General features: G+C 39.2%; 1 long non-coding RNA gene across 1 annotated transcript; it reads right to left on the bottom strand.

The window, feature by feature from the left end:
* Positions 1 to 6,193: 6,193 nt before the first annotated feature.
* Positions 6,194 to 8,358, bottom strand: LOC113475730. The gene is made up of 3 exons (XR_003397504.1): positions 7,767 to 8,358; positions 7,131 to 7,364; positions 6,194 to 6,313 (listed from the first exon to the last, which is right to left on the bottom strand). It is a non-coding gene; the product is annotated as an uncharacterized LOC113475730 (long non-coding RNA).
* Between the last annotated feature and the right edge of the window lie 5,197 nt (positions 8,359 to 13,555).

The raw sequence follows: 13,555 nt of genomic DNA, 5'->3' as shown, positions 1-13,555 counted from the left end.
TCCTCAGGCGCGGACAACAGTCGTGGAAAAAGAAGTGCAAGCTCTTCAATGCCACCGACGCCTCCGAGGGTATGCAACCGATGCCTCGAAGTAACCTAAGCTAGCGGTTGAAACGACAGATGCAGACCATAGGCGGAATACCAGTGGATGGATGATCAACCTCGAACAACATCATTGTTTGCTATATAGCAATAGCAAAAATGTGACTGTGCAATTTTAACTAACTTTGCTTTTTAGAATATAGGTCAACCGATGCCTCGAAGTAACCTAAGCTAGCGGTTGAAACGACAGATGCAGACCATAGGCGGAATACCAGTGGATGGATGATCAACCTCGAACAACATCATTGTTTGCTATATAGCAATAGCAAAAATGTGACTGTGCAATTTTAACTAACTTTGCTTTTTAGAATATAGGTTAAATATAAATTTTAAAAAGAATAAGTTAATTTTTTTGTGCAATTAACTTTGCTTTTCGAAATATAGCAAAAATGTGACTGTGCAATTTTAACTAACTTTGCTTTTTAGAATGAAAAGAATAAGTAAATTTTTTTGTGCAATTAACTTGGCTTTTCAGAATATAGGTTAAATATAATTTGTTTTGCAATTTTAACTAACTTTGCTTTTCAGAATATAGGTTAAATATAATTTTGTTGTAAGTCACAAACACATACCTTTACTTGTAACTGTTTTTAATGTTTATGTTATTTAAATGCCGATACACAAAATACGACATGTCGGCACACTTGTGGAGCACGAGCGGCAAAGGCCCCCAGCCGCCACACCACAAAGGGGAAACGGGCCGGACTCTACCCCAAAAAGTCTCGGGGCCAGCAGCAAGGACGAAGTCAATCGCCACAACTTCCCAAACAGTGAGTTCTACATGTTGCCATCCCGACCTACACCGTCTAATTTTATTTGTTTTAATTGCAGAATCTCCCCAACAAACAACTAAAAAAAAGAAACATTAGTAAAATGTCAACTAGTGATAAAGAATACAGTTCGACACAAAAAAAACAGTTTGACAAAAAAAAACAGGAAATACTAACAGAAGAAAAGATTCGACAGAACAGTTTAAAAGAAGCTGATGTGGTCGCGGATGAGGCCTTGCCCTTGAGGCCCCATCGGTACTGCCAACGGAGGCTCTGTCGGCTGATTAATAACTTAGTAGGGTGGGGCAAGACTGGTTTCGTGGCAAGAGACGGGTTTTAGGGCAAGACGGGTTTCTTATTAAATTTATTATTCAATTTGCAGATAAACGTATAAATATTGGTGATGTCATTAAATTGATTGTTGTTTAATTGTTTAACGTATGCTTTTTTAGAAAGGAATAGTTTTTAGCATGTCCTTCATTTCTTCTGCTGATTTTAAATTTGTCTTCATATAAAATTCTACATTTGTTGCAAGTTTCTAGGTCCTTTGGTGATGTCATTAAATTGATTGTTGTTTAATTGTTTAGCGTATGCTTTTTTAGGAGGAATAGTTTTTATTAGCATGTCCTTCATTTCTTCTGCTGATTTTGAATTTGTCTTCATATATAGCTGGAATTTGTCTTCATATAAAATTGTACATTTGTTGCAAGTTTCTAGGTCCTTTGGTGATGTCATTAAATTGATTGTTGTTTAATTGTTTAACTTATGCTTTTTTAGGAGGAATAGTTTTTAGCATGTCCTTCATTTCTTCTGCTGATTTTGAATTTGTCTTCATATATAGCTGGGACTGGGAGTGTTTACTATTGCCACGAGGCTGATAGCCAGGAAATTGTCCAATATACTCTGCAATGGCTGCTGTTGTGCAACAATCTTCTATCCAAGATATTTTTCGTTGGTAAGACTGGTCTAATGCTAGTTTTGAGTAATAGGTCCCTAGTTTAATAATATTTTCCTTTACAGGTTGAGGATTTAATTCTTCGAAGTGCACACAGTTTTGTTGCTTCTTCTTCAACACATTTTTAGTTGGCCACCTGTTTTTAAATAGTAGGTGTAAAAAAATGATCCAGGACTGGTCTAATGCTAGTTTTGAGTAATAGGTCCCTAGTTTAATAATATTTTCCTTTACAGGTTGAGGATTTAATTCTTCGAAGTGCACAGAGTTTTGTTGCTTCTTCTTCTTGTGCAAATAAGATTGTTTTTTAAAAACACATTTTTTAGTTGGCCACCTGTTTTTAAATAGGTGTAAAAAAATGATCCAGACTTCCATGCACCACAATCATCATCAAAGTGACGCAGTTGGCCACATTTTCTTTTGGCTGTATTTAGTTGATTATCAAAAACTACAAAACAATATTCTTTTTTGCCAGCAGGTATCATTACAACCTGTTTTACATCATTTTTTTGTCAGCATTGTAATAACGGCTTTTTGAGAATGACAGCTGTTGTTCGGAAGTGGCTGCAACATTTGTATTTTGTCAGGTATATACTTGTTTTTTTGGTCATTGCAACTGTATTCACTTGCTTTTCTTTTTAGCTTAGCACTGGAATGATTTGGCAACCACGTCCCATGAGTGGTAGATCCCACTAGACTCCACATAATATGTATTTGTGGTGAACAAACTTTTTGTGGCACATATGTAGTTGACAATATTGGCACAACTGCATCATATTAGTTGACAATATTGGCACAACTGCATCATATGCTCCGTTGCACGGAGGATATAGGCATCTGATTGGCCTGTTAAGGACATCTGCCAAAGCTAATATGGTCCAATGGTCATTGCAACTGTATTCACTTGCTTTTCTTTTTAGCTTAGGACTGGAATGATTTGGAGGGGAACAGTGAACAGGTGTTTTGGGAAAAAGGGCAACAAAATGAAACCACGTCCCATGAGTGGTAGATCCCACTCGACTCCACATAATATGTATTTGTGGTCCGTTGCACGGAGGATATAAGCATCTGATTGGCCTGTTAAGGACATCTGCCAAAGCTAATATGGTCCAATGGTCATTGCAACTGTATTCACTTGCTTTTCTTTTTAGCTTAGGACTGGAATGATTTGGAGGGGAACAGTGAACAGGTGTTTTGGGAAAAAGGGCAAAAAAATGAAACCACGTCCCATGAGTGGTAGATCCCACTCGACTCCACATAATATGTATTTGTGGTCCGTTGCACGGAGGATATAAGCATCTGATTGGCCTGTTAAGGACATCTGCCAAAGCTAATATGGTCCAATGGTCATTGCAACTGTATTCACTTGCTTTTCTTTTTAGCTTAGGACTGGAATGATTTGGAGGGGAACAGTGAACAGGTGTTTTGGGAAAAAGGGCAACAAAATGAAACCACGTCCCATGAGTGGTAGATCCCACTCGACTCCACATAATATGTATTTGTGGTCCGTTGCACGGAGGATATAAGCATCTGATTGGCCTGTTAAGGACATCTGCCAAAGCTAATATGGTCCAATGGTCATTGCAACTGTATTCACTTGCTTTTCTTTTTAGCTTAGGACTGGAATGATTTGGAGGGGAACAGTGAACAGGTGTTTTGGGAAAAAGGGCAACAAAATGATTTGGCAACCACGTCCCATGAGTGGTAGATCCCACTCGACTCCACATAATATGTATTTGTGGTGAACAAACTTTTTGTGGCACATATGTAGTTGACAATATTGGCACAACTGCATCATATGCTCCAGTTGCACGGAGGATATAAGCATCTGATTGGCCTGTTAAGGACATCTGCCAAAGCTAATATGGTCCAAGCCGATGAATATGCCCCTGGAACCGCACAGTCCAAACAAGCACTTTCTAGAGTTTGGGAAACCAATCTTATCGATTTTGCTGATTCGTGTTGTTGGTATTTTTCAAAATGCAATACCATTTGCAGACAACAAACAACTCTAATTTTAAGGCCAAACTTTCATTTCTACATACTGCTAAGCTGACTGCATTAACAGGCAGTTGCCATCTGGAGTGGTTTTTACTGCCTGTTTATCTTTGGCTAATCCATACTTATTGACTCCTATGCATATTTGTATTCACTGTTTTTCATTGCCCATTTGTGCTGGAAAATTTTGTTGGCCCAATGTAGTTGCCTGAAGTGCTGCACATTCTTTTAAATAACTGTACCCTTTCTTGGCTGCCTGTTAGAACAACACATGTTTGAGAATTGATGTTTGAAACCACTAAAATGTTTGAATGAATTATTATTTGCTACGCTTTCACTGTTCATACTCAGCATGTGGTTTTGTGTAGTATCAACTGTCAATTTGCACAAGTACTTCACAAACTAATGAGGCTGTTACACTATATGTAGGATTATTTACAATTGTTGGTAAAAACTTTCATAACCAAACCTTTGTGAGTCTCATTGCAAGTATATTCATATCATGGGTGCTTTTACATATTGTGCAAATGTATGGTTTGTCATCTTGACCCATTTTTTTCAATTTTTCTTTATCTAGATTTTCGCAACAGGCATGGTGCCAGGTTTCACATAATTCGCAAAGTATGCAGTCGTACCCTTTCTTGGCTGCCTGTTAGAACAACACATGTTTGAATGAATTATTATTTGCTACGCTTTCACTGTTCATACTCAGCATGTGGTTTTGTGTAGTATCAACTGTCAATTTGCACAAGTACTTCACGAACTAATGAGGCTGTTACACTATATGTAGGATTATTTACAATTGTTGGTAAAAACTTTCTTTCATAACCAAACCGGTAAAAACTTTCATAACCAAACCTTTGTGAGTCTCATTGCAAAGTATATTCATATCATGAGTGCTTTTACATATTGTGCAAATGTATGGTTTGTCATTTTGACCCATTGTTTTCAATTTTTCTTTATCTAGATTTTCGCAACAGGCATGGTGCCAGGTTTCACATAATTCGCAAAGTATGCAGTCATGGTTGACAGTGCATATAGTTTTACACACACCACAGTTCACATTCATTGTAAATATTAAAAATGAATACCTGCAGTAGCACCATTTTGTAAATGAATAAAAGAGTTATTTTCAGGAATGTGCTGGATTTAAACCCGTCATTTATAGGTTAGCGTTTGGCAGCGGCCTTGTGCTAAATATTCATGCGTCTATATGTTATGTAAAGGTGTTTAGGTGAGTGACTTTTGAAGTAATTGTACCATAGTATTAGTAGCAATCATGGAAAAAGTATCTTGAAATGTCATGTGCAGACATCTATAAGCTGTTGCTGCCGGGCATATTATCAACTTTTTAAGAAAACGTTCCAACCATGATAAGATATCATTCCAACGTTTCGACGTCCTATTAAGGTCGCCTGCATTAGGGTAAATGGATTTGGCATGATGAAGACGACGTCGAAACGTTGGAATAAAATCGTATCATTGCCAGAATAGTTTTATTAAAAAGTTGACGTGCAGACATCGTTGCTCAGTGGTCACATGGAGCTTCAAAAACAGTAAAATGTAAAAACACGTGCGTCATTGACGGTGAGGTGGTTGCATGTATCTCTTGTACAGTTTTAATATGTGTTATGATGTCATAAACATTCATTATTTCGTTTAGTACAACGTAAACGTGGCGATACATTAGTTTCACTAGGCACTGGTGTACTGCGGTATTTGAAGGGGCCCTTAAAATGGGACTGGTTGTGTTAGTTAAAGCCGATAGGAAAACATTCCGTGCAACTTTATTCAAGCGTTGGCCAACTACACCCAATTCAGCACTAGAAGTGCCGTCATGCCCCATGAAATACTCATTTAAACGTGCATTTGTTTCGCTATTCTGTGCAATAGTGATTAAAAGATTGTTAATGTCCTCAGTCACATACTATCGACTTTCGCTATTCTGTGCAATAGTGATTAAAAGATTGTTAATGTCCTCAGTCACATACTATCGACTGTGGAAACGTCAATGGGTTGGAATTGGAACTTTGGTGCTTCCAAGCTGGGAATTAGGGGAACTATTCGATTGTCAATGTGAGTTAAAGTATAATTCTCAAACAGGTAGGGGAACTATTCGATTGTCAATGTGAGTTAAAGTATAATTCTCAAACAGGTAAAAGGAATCATGGATTTTAAAGGCATGTGGCCTGGTCGGTAAGCCTGTTTGTATCTGACTCCTAAATAAAGGAAGCCGTCACGCATTAATTGCGTGATTCTTGAAGTACCATTCATACCCTCTACTGCTACTAGAGGACGTGAAGAAAATTCATTACCATGCTTCATGCTGTTAAGTACCCGACCAGTTACGTTTTCACATGATATTTGTACCATGAGATCACCAACGGCTATTCCCGCTACATGCTGGTGAGTAAGTTCAGACAAGATCTGGCCAGGATATTTTAAGCCCACCAAACGATACAGAGTAGTCAACAAGCGTTGTATCTCGCAATCTAAAAATGCAATGGAGTCAGTAAAGTTTTTTGATGATTCAGCCAACAAATCAGAAAGTTCATCCAAATAAGATATTAAGTGTCTATTTTCACCATTACCAGACTCAATTAACTCAGATGACATTTCAACCTTATGTTCCTGTAACCCTTCAAAACCGGTGCAATTGTCAGTTACAAAAATGTAACCTGACTGTGAACAAAAAGTGTAACGGCCATAACAAGCCAAAATGCTACCCGGACACCTTCCTACGTCATGTATACTCAGACCCAATGATTTTAATCTCCATTCTGTATGGATGATGGTGTCCATCATATGCCCCATGAAAATGTAAACTGAGTGAGATTACCCAATGAGTCAAGAGGTACACAATTAATCTTAGGAGGTACGGTCAACACAAATACTCGATTACCGGTAATACAGTGTCCTGCTGTGACGTCGCATTTGCTCATGACGTCTAAGGCAGAATGTAAGGTTTTGTGATAATAATCATAAGTTATTTCACCTATGACTAGTTCAGCATTGTAAACGGAACCTGACGCACTAGTAGGCCATTTATAAGTAGGATGTACAACATTGAAGGTAGCATAAGTATTGGGTGAAATTAAATTAAGTTCTCCAATGCCACGTGCAACTTTGCTATTGGCCCATTCAGCACATTCCTCACGTGAAACGGCTTGGCAGTCAGTGGTAGCAATTTCTTTAGTCTTACTACAAAAGAAAAAGTATGTTGTCAGAAAGGAAGTAACCAATTTACGACAGATGTATACTTTGATCTTTGTAAGGCTTGAGTTAGGGTCATATACTAAAGCAGAGCACCTGACTTCAGCGTACGTTGGCTTACGAATACAAGTTTTTGCAGGCGGTACATAGAATTCACCCTGAGCTAATGCCAAAATCTTCGTCAAGGGATGCAATGGTTCCAGACAGGGAAAGCAGATGATGATTGGTAGATTCATGCTTCAAAGTCTTCGAGATACGCTGGACGTTTGACTCGTCGACCAGCTCTACTGATGCGTGAAGGAAAAATTGATTCCTCGCTGATGACGGGTTCTGTAGCGGAAGTATCATGATTAATGTTACTTATGCCGTTTGTGTCATCGTCATGCCTGTTAAAGGACTGTAGCCGCAGGCGCAATAAGTGGGCTAGGAGAGTTGTTTAAAGTGGATGTGTGTGTTGTAGCCCATGAGTTTGGTAACGAATGATCCAAGCAATCATTATTTATACTGCCTAAATGTGCAGCTTTCAAGCGATCTATGGCCACATTGTCTGTTCCATGAGGCATTGCCAAGGTGAAGAACTTTGCGTTCTTTTTTAAGACAAAGACGGGGCCAAAGTAAGGAGGTGTGAGCGCTGGTTGCAAACGCTCCTCACGTACAAAAACGTGGGTGGCATCATGTAAAGATTTGTCGACATATACTGGGTGATTGGCAGGTAATCTGGTTTTATTATACCGCACTTTAGTTAACGCATGTGTTAACTTTTAAGCAAACTCCGCGTTCAGAGGCTCCGTTTGTACATCGTCGTCGAAGAATTCCCCTGGGAGTCGCATTGTTTTTCCGAAGACCAGTTCCGCTGAACTGCAACCCAAAGTCTTCTTTTAAAGCCGCTCTGAAACTGAGTAGTACGAACGGTAAGTATAAGTACCAATCAGAGGGATTGTCATAACACATTAAGGAAGCTTTTAAGGTTCTATGTACTCCCTCAGTGGCTCCATTGGCACTTGGATGATATGACGTAGTTCTGATCATGTTGATTCCCAACTTCCTACACATCGTGTTCCAGGAGTCGAAGGATTTTCCACGATCTGCAGAAATCTCTTTGGGTACGCCGAACAGAGCAATCCAGTTGTACAGAATTGCCTGTATGCATGTCTCCCGATTTCCTGTCCTTTATTGGAATTGCCTGAAAGAACCTTGTGAATCGGTCAATAATAAGAGATACTGGATAGCCATGTGACATGGGTAAGGGACCTACAATGTCAATGTTAATTACATAATAAGAGATACTGGATAGCCATGTGACATGGGTAAGGGACCTACAATGTCAATGTTAATTGCTGAGAAAAAATCTATCAGTAGGAGGTACGTATCTTTGTAATGGGGATGTCGTGTGTCGTCCAATCTTACACTTTTGACACACGATACAGTTGCGGCAATATTTGCTTATGTCTTGCCGCATTCGAGGCCAAACGTGTACTGACTAAATCCTTAGTTGGACGCACTCCTGGATGTGAGAGTTGATTGCCATCAATTTTTCTCGCATAGTGCACATGGTACGAAGGGTCGAAAAATTACGGTGCTGACGTCCCCAATCAGTGGAAAACGACATTCTGGGATATATTTGGATGAGAAAACTAAAGAGGAACCTTGCACCTTAGTCTGGAGTTCGTGAAGCTCCTGGTCCATTGATTGAACTTCTGCCATTGCTTTGTAGTCGATCGCGTCATCAGGGACGTTGACTATACACGCGTTGAGTCTGGACAGGTAGTCCGCGGCCTTGTTCTCGCTCCCTTTTAGATATTCGATGCTGTTCACGAAGAGTGATATCTTGTTGAAATGCCTGATCTGTCTATGTGACATATTTGATGAGTCAGCAGAAAAACCACGTACCAACAGTTTATGATCAGTTAAGACAGTTACGTTACGACCAAGTAACTCTGAGCGGTAATGTCCGACTGCACGATAAATTGCTAGCAGTTCGGCGTCATAAGTTAAGTAATTTTTCTCAGGTGGCGTTAATAATTTGCTGTAAGTTAATAATTTGCTGTAAAACGCCAGTGGTTCAAGTTCTCCATCAATTTTTTGAGATAGCACTGCACCAGTACCTACGCTACTTGCGTCGGTTGTTAGGTACGTTTAAACGTGGGACTGCTAAGCAGGATGACTCTCGCAGTACACGACGAGCTTTGTTAAAGGCATTTTCACTAACCTCATCCCATACCAGAATCTTTAAGCACTTTTTTGTTTTGGCTGATTTTCCCAACATCGAAGTCAGAGGTGCCAGTATTGTTGCCATGTTTGGACAGAAAGACCTGAAATAATTATTCATACCCCAGAACCGCTGCAGTTCAAGTAAGGTCTTTGGCTTTGGCTGATTTTCCCAACATCGAAGTCAGAGGTGCCAGTATTGTTGCCATGTTTGGACAGAAAGACCTGAAATAATTAATCATACCCCAGAACCGCTGCAGTTCAAGTACGGTCTTTGGCTTAGGAAGTTTATCAATTGCGTCAATCCTATCCGGTGGACCTGAGATTCCCTTACTGTTAACTATGTGTCCAAGGAACAAAACACTGTCAGCTCCGAATACACATTTATCAGCGTTAATGATCAAACCGTAATCAGAAAGCCTTTCAAACAACGGTTTCAGATCAGTTAAGTGCTGTTCTGGTGTTTCAGATGCTACAAGTATGTCATCTACGTACGAAAACACATTGTTCAAACCATGTAGACACTCTGCCATAAGCCTACAAAAAGTTTGTGCCGAGTTACGCGCACCAAAAAAGGATCTTAAGTATGCAAAGGTTCCAAATGGTGTGACGAAACATGTCTTATCAAAGGAATCCTCTGCAATGGGAATCAGGTGATAAGCAGATTTTTAGATCAAGGATCATCAATGGAATCCTCTGCAATGGGAATCAGGTGGGTGATAAGCAGAAATTTTAGATCAAAGGTCGAAAAAACTGTTTTCCGGTCCAACTTAACACGCATTGCGTGAATGGAAGGAATGGGGTACATCTCTAACTCAGTTAACTTATTTACTGCACAAAGTCAAAGGACCATTCTTATTTTACCATCCTTCTTAGGCACAACATGTATGGGACTACACCAGGGTGAAACATGTCTCTTAATAATCTTTAAACTTCAAAAGCCAATCTAACTCAGCTTTAACATCATTGGCCAATTCAGGTGAAAGTCTACGCACCTTACATCTAACAGGACCGCCATTAGTTACGATCAGATGTACAATTACCATGCTTAACAGGCTGTGTGAAGGCAGTCTCGTCAGTCAGGTCTGGGAATGAATCAAGCAGCTTTTTGGCATGCAGATGAAGTTGCATTAACATGGGATGTAGACCAGGCAGTGTGATTAGGATCCACTGAGTTTACTGGAAGCCTATGGATCCACTCAATTTACTGGAAGTAAAGTCTTATTCACACTCGTATCATAGGGCATTTCGTCATCAGATGACGAATCGCATTCATGGTCAAAGTGTCCAGCGCAGGTCACTGTAGATATTTTTTTGTTTGTTCTTTTAAGCGGCGTTTACACTACAGTGTAGCAACTACAGGTTGCGTGATGGCTTTACACTACAGCGTAGCTCACCTCGGTGTAAAAAGAACAAACAAAGAAATATCTACACCAAGCGTTGTCCAGCGCAGGTCACTGTAGATATTTCTTTGTTTGTTCTTTTATGCGGCGTTTACACTTCAGTGTAGCAACTACATACACATGATACTCATGTATTTGCAATACTTAATCATCTTCTTGGCTTTCAAGCGCTTGATTGTGTATTAGGTCAATGATACTCAAATCTAATTATTGATTTTTGTTTCTTACATTAATTATTAACAATGTGCTTTAATTTAAAACCCCCACACATATGGTGTTGTATAGCATATGTGTTTTCCTTAGTTTATATCGTTTTTTCATGGTATTGTTTTAAAATGTTTAATTAATATAAAAGCGTTTTATTTTATAAAATGTTAACAAAACAATAACCTTGAATTGGTTGCACCACTTTTCACAGGTGTTTATATAAGTTAAGCTGTATTTGAACGACACTTTAGTATTTTTGACAGCTAGTTTTACAAAGTGTCAACAAAACAATAACCTTGAATTGGTTGCACCACTTTTCACAGGTGTTTTTTAAGTAATTCAGTTTCAATACAAACATGCCAGCACATATGTAAAATTCGATTTTTGTCTTAAACGTTTTGGTTTCGGCTTAGATGCAGACATGGGTTCGGTTATGCCGGCAGGAACAGACCAATCAAGTTTAGACTTGAGCTCTGGGTTATTAAGGTTGCACAAATTACTGTCCGGTTCGACGTATTGTTTACGTGGAGGTTTGCAGCCTGAGGGCACAAATGCGGCTGCGTTCTGACTTAAACGAGGACGTGCATGTAACCTAGGCGCTGTACTGAGTGACTTTACAATTGTGGGAGGATTATTAACTGTTGAGTAATTAAGCTCGTTCCACTCCCCATTAATCAAGTATTTACAGAAGGAATGTGAGGGATGACAGTCTGGTAAGCGTCCCAATCCTTTGCGGGCGTAAATGGAACGTATTCTGGTTCCTTAAGACTAACCTTTTTTCCTGTATCAGATTCCCTTTTTTGTTTGCGTTCGCCACCAAGAATTTAAGTGCCAATGTTGTTGCCACGAGATGTCCGTGTCCGGATTGTTTCCTCCGCTTGTTTCTTTTATGTTCCACCACTCCTTGGAATCTAAATTTTTCGAAGGAGATGGAACCTTTTTCAAAATTGGCTTAGCTTTTGTTGCGGTAAGGAAATCTAATCCTAAAATTGGTGGACAATCATCAGATAAATAAAAATCCCACTTAGTCAAGACATAATCTATACATATCTCAAGTGTTATTTTCTCTTTAACAGGAACTGTGGTGCCGCCAAATAATGTTACGTCAAATGACTTAATTTTACTTCGGATCGGTTTGGTGTTATTGGATATTGTATGTAACAAGTTAGTGGAAGCTTCCACTATCAACAAGGAACAAATTTTTGGAAATCTTGTCAGTTACATAAATACCCCTTTTTCTTATTGTGTGACCTGCCACGTTAGTTAATTGGGCAGGCCACGCCTCAAGTTTTTTGAAGCGTTGCTACTCTCGAAATCGCAAGGTTGTACACATCTCAGAGCCTTATTTCCAAGTGATAAAAACACATATTGCGACTGTTATTTGGGCTTGGGGCAGAGGAACGGTTAAATCCTCTGTCGTTATTTACAGTATGACGTTGATTGCCATAACCAGTACCCTTTCGAGTATCATACCTCTATGATTCCATTCCACGCCTGTCCGACACACACCTACTTGATTGTTTGAGAAGTTGCTCCTCCGGAATCCTTTGTTCCTGAAGCCTCCTTGGTAGTTTCCACGGTTGTTGCTTTGTTGTCCAACATTGAATTGCATCCGTTTCATGAAACAACTGTACGTGTTCGTTAACATATGGCTGTGCTAGGTCTAGTTTGTTACGATTAGCAGATAAATTAACGTCCCTACGGTCAGAATCTAAATTTAAACGTTCACGAGATAAAATACTATCAGCCTTTCTCGAATCTAGGATCAAAGGAACATCTGATGCGACGATTATCCGACGCACCTGGGCTGGAATACGTTTAAGGAACGTTTCCTTCATAAAGGAGTTCTAGGCTAGGGTTAATATTATCACTATTAATACCCAAAAGTGACCTCACTTCACTTAGCATGTCAGAAGGTCTACGATCACCTAAAGGAGAGCCTTCAAAGTAAAGTGCCATGCCTGAGCTTTCGTCCTCATGAAAAACGTTAAGCATATTCCGCTTCAAAAGGTCATATAAGCATTAGGATGGTTAATAAACGATCGGAAATTTTTCAGTCTTAAACTCTCATCCTTGGACAAAGTCTCTATGACATTACGAAATTTACCCCTTTGTGACTTAATTCCCTTATCATGAAAAATGCTCTCGATGTACAAAAACCATTCTACCGGGGAGTTAAGTCCAAAACTTAGATAAATTGGCGGATGTGCTATCATCCTCCTCCCCTTCATTATCAAAATCATCATACCCCTGTGGAAACCCTTTTTCCAGTTTATACTTATAGACTTTACGCTTTGTTCAGGCTCGTTTTTCAATCCCATTATTGGCCACGGGGGCGCGGAAGCACCGCTCGTCTCGTACTTGGTTCGTTAGCATACGCCATGGGTGTGTTCTTGTGTGTGAAATGTTGTGTTTTTTACGTATAAATGGTAGAACGTGTTTCATAAACTGTTGTGAGTGTTGCGTCGTTTATAGTGTAAAATTAAGAATTACTTAATAGTACTGTCACAAATAAATTTTTACTTTGAAAAAAATTATTTACAAAATGGATTGTTTGTGTAACCTTTTAAGTTTTCTTCTTGTCGTTGATCTTTAGTGTTTCGTTCTTCTACCTGAAAAGAAAGATGCTGCTTGTCGTTGAGTCTTTAGGAATTTTTTTCGTAGTTGATTTTGACGAATGTAGGTTATCCGTTCAGAAATGTA

This window comes from Ciona intestinalis, unplaced genomic scaffold (genome assembly GCF_000224145.3).
Source record: "Ciona intestinalis unplaced genomic scaffold, KH HT001230.1, whole genome shotgun sequence".
Classification (NCBI taxonomy): Eukaryota; Metazoa; Chordata; class Ascidiacea; order Phlebobranchia; family Cionidae; genus Ciona; species Ciona intestinalis.
The sequence above is the reverse complement of the archived record's forward strand: the minus strand, read 5'-3'. Positions and strand labels throughout refer to the sequence as shown.